Genomic DNA, 2,991 nt, shown 5'->3' with positions numbered 1-2,991 from the left:
GTTTTTGCCTTTTTTTCCCCCCCTCGTTCTTTTTGTATTTATTCATTTATTTCAACTTTTACCGACTCAACCGCCCTCCGGCGTGCCCTCGGCGGTCCCGCAAGCCCAATTCGGCCGAGCCCATTGAAATGAATGGGGGAATTTTATACGTTTTTGCCTTTTTTTTTCCCCCCTCGTCCTTTTTGTATTTATTTACTTATTTCAACCTTTACCGACTTAGGGGCCGCTTTGCACCGCCTGTGCCCGGGGAAGGTGCTCCTATTCGGGCCAAGTGTGACACACGCCCGCCCTCCTCCTCCGGAGCTTCCATGAGGGTAGACTTAGGGGCCGCTTGGCACCGCCTGTGCCCGGGGAAGGTGCTCATATTCGGCTTCACTGTCAGGCAGCATGCACTCCTCCTCCGGAGCTTCCATTTGGGCAAACTTAGGGGCCGCTTGGCACCGCCCGTGCCCGGGGAAGGTGCTCCTATTCGGGCCAAGTGTGACACACGCCCGCACTCCTCCTCCGGAGCTTCCATTTGGGCAAACTTAGGGGCCGCTTGGCACCGCCTGTGCCCGGGGAAGGTGCTCATATTCGGCTTCACTGTCACACAGCATGCACTCCTCCTCCGGAGCTTCCATAAGGGCAAACTTAGGGGCCGCTTGGCACCGCCTGTGCCCGGGGAAGGTGCTCATATTCGGCTTCACTGTCACACAGCGTGCACTCCTCCTCCGGAGCTTCCATTTGGGCAAACTTAGGGGCCGCTTGGCACCGTCTGTGCCCGGGGAAGGTGCTCATATTCGGGCCAAGTGTGACACACGCCCGCACTCCTCCTCCGGAGCTTCCATGAGGGTAGACTTAGGGGCCGCTTGGCACCGCCTGTGCCCGGGGAAGGTGCTCATAGTCGGCTTCACTGTCAGGCAGCATGCACTCCTCCTCCGGAGCTTCCATTTGGGCAAACTTAGGGGCCGCTTGGCACCGTCTGTGCCCGGGGAAGGTGCTCATATTCGGGCCAAGTGTGACACACGCCCGCACTCCTCCTCCGGAGCTTCCATTTGGGCAAACTTAGGGGCCGCTTGGCACCGCCTGTGCCCGGGGAAGGTGCTCATATTCGGGCCAAGTGTGACACACGCCCGCACTCCTCCTCCGGAGCTTCCATTTGGGCAAACTTAGGGGCCGCTTGGCACCGCCTGTGCCCGGGGAAGGTGCTCATATTCGGGCCAAGTGTGACACACGCCCGCACTCCTCCTCCGGAGCTTCCATAAGGGCAAACTTAGGGGCCGCTTGGCACCGTCTGTGCCCGGGGAAGGTGCTCCTCTCCGGGCTAAGTGTGACACACGCCCGCACTCCTCCCCCGGAGCTTCCATTAGGGCAAACTTAGGGGCCGCTTGGCACCGCCTGTGCCCGGGGAAGGTGCTCATATTCGGCTTCACTGTCAGGCAGCATGCACTCATCCTCCGGAGCTTCCATAAGGGCAAACTTAGGGGCCGCTTGGCACCGCCTGTGCCCGGGGAAGGTGCTCCTATTCGGGCCAAGTGTGACACACGCCCGCACTCCTCCTCCGGAGCTTCCATGAGGGTAGACTTAGGGGCCGCTTGGCACCGCCTGTGCCCGGGGAAGGTGCTCATATTCGGCTTCACTGTCAGGCAGCATGCACTCCTCCTCCGGAGCTTCCATAAGGGCAAACTTAGGGGCCGCTTGGCACCGTCTGTGCCCGGGGAAGGTGCTCCTATTCGGCTTCACTGTCATGCAGCATGCACTCCTCCTCCGGAGCTTCCATTTGGGCAAACTTAGGGGCCGCTTGGCACCGTCTGTGCCCGGGGAAGGTGCTCCTATTCGGCTTCACTGTCACACAGCATGCACTCCTCCTCCGGAGCTTCCATAAGGGCAAACTTAGGGGCCGCTTGGCACCGTATGTGCCCGGGGAAGGTGCTCCTATTCGGCTTCACTGTCATGCAGCATGCACTCCTCCACCGGAGCTTCCATTTGGGCAAACTTAGGGGCCGCTTGGCACCGCCTGTGCCCGGGGAAGGTGCTCCTATTCGGGCCAAGTGTGACACACGCCCGCACTCCTCCTCCGGAGCTTCCATTTGGGCAAACTTAGGGGACGCTTGGCACCGCCCGTGCCCGGGGAAGGTGCTCATATTCGGGCTAAGTGTGACAGACGCCGGCCTATTACCCCCGGAGCGATGGAGCTGGGGGCGCTCGCTCCCCGCCCGTGCCCGGGGAAGGTGCTCCTCTCCGGCCTAAGTGTGGCAGACGCCGGCCTATTACCCCCAGAGCGATGGAGCTGGGGGGCGCTCGCTCCCCGCCCGTGCCCGGGGAAGGTGCTCCTCTCCGGGCTAAGTGTGGCAGACGCCGGCCTATTACCCCCGGGGCGATGGAGCTGGGGGGCGCTCGCTCCCTGCCTGTGCCCGGGGAAGGTGCTCATCTCCGGGCTAAGTGTGGCAGACGCCGGCCTATTACCCCCGGAGCGATGGAGCTGGGGGGCGCTCGCTCCCTGCCTGTGCCCGGGGAAGGTGCTCATCTCCGGGCTAAGTGTGGCAGACGCCGGCCTATTACCCCCGGAGCGATGGAGCTGGGGGGCGCTCGCTCCCTGCCTGTGCCCGGGGAAGGTGCTCATTTCCGGGCTAAGTGTGGCAGACGCCGGCCTATTACCCCCGGAGCGATGGAGCTGGGGGGCGCTCGCTCCCTGCCTGTGCCCGGGGAAGGTGCTCCTCTCCAGCCCCAGGTCGCCTAACCCCCTTACCCCTGGTCACCTAAACCCCTTACCCCTGGTCGCCTAAACGTCTCACCCCTGGTCGCCTAAACCCCTTACCCCTGGTCACCTAAACGTCCCACCCCTGGTCGCCTAAGTGGCCCACCCCTGGTCACCTAAACGTCCCACCCCTGGTCGCCTAAACCCCTTACCCCTGGTCACCTAAACGGCCTACCCCTGGTCACCTAAACGGCCCACCCCTGGTCGCCTAAGCGGCCCACCCCTGGTCGCCTAAGTGGCCCACCCCTGGTCGC

The sequence above is a fragment of the Idiotropiscis lumnitzeri genome, unplaced genomic scaffold (genome assembly GCF_059441095.1).
Source record: "Idiotropiscis lumnitzeri isolate Australia: NSW breed Sydney's pygmy pipehorse unplaced genomic scaffold, RoL_Ilum_1.0 HiC_scaffold_371, whole genome shotgun sequence".
Taxonomy (NCBI): domain Eukaryota; kingdom Metazoa; phylum Chordata; class Actinopteri; order Syngnathiformes; family Syngnathidae; genus Idiotropiscis; species Idiotropiscis lumnitzeri.
This window is presented reverse-complemented; position numbering follows the sequence as displayed.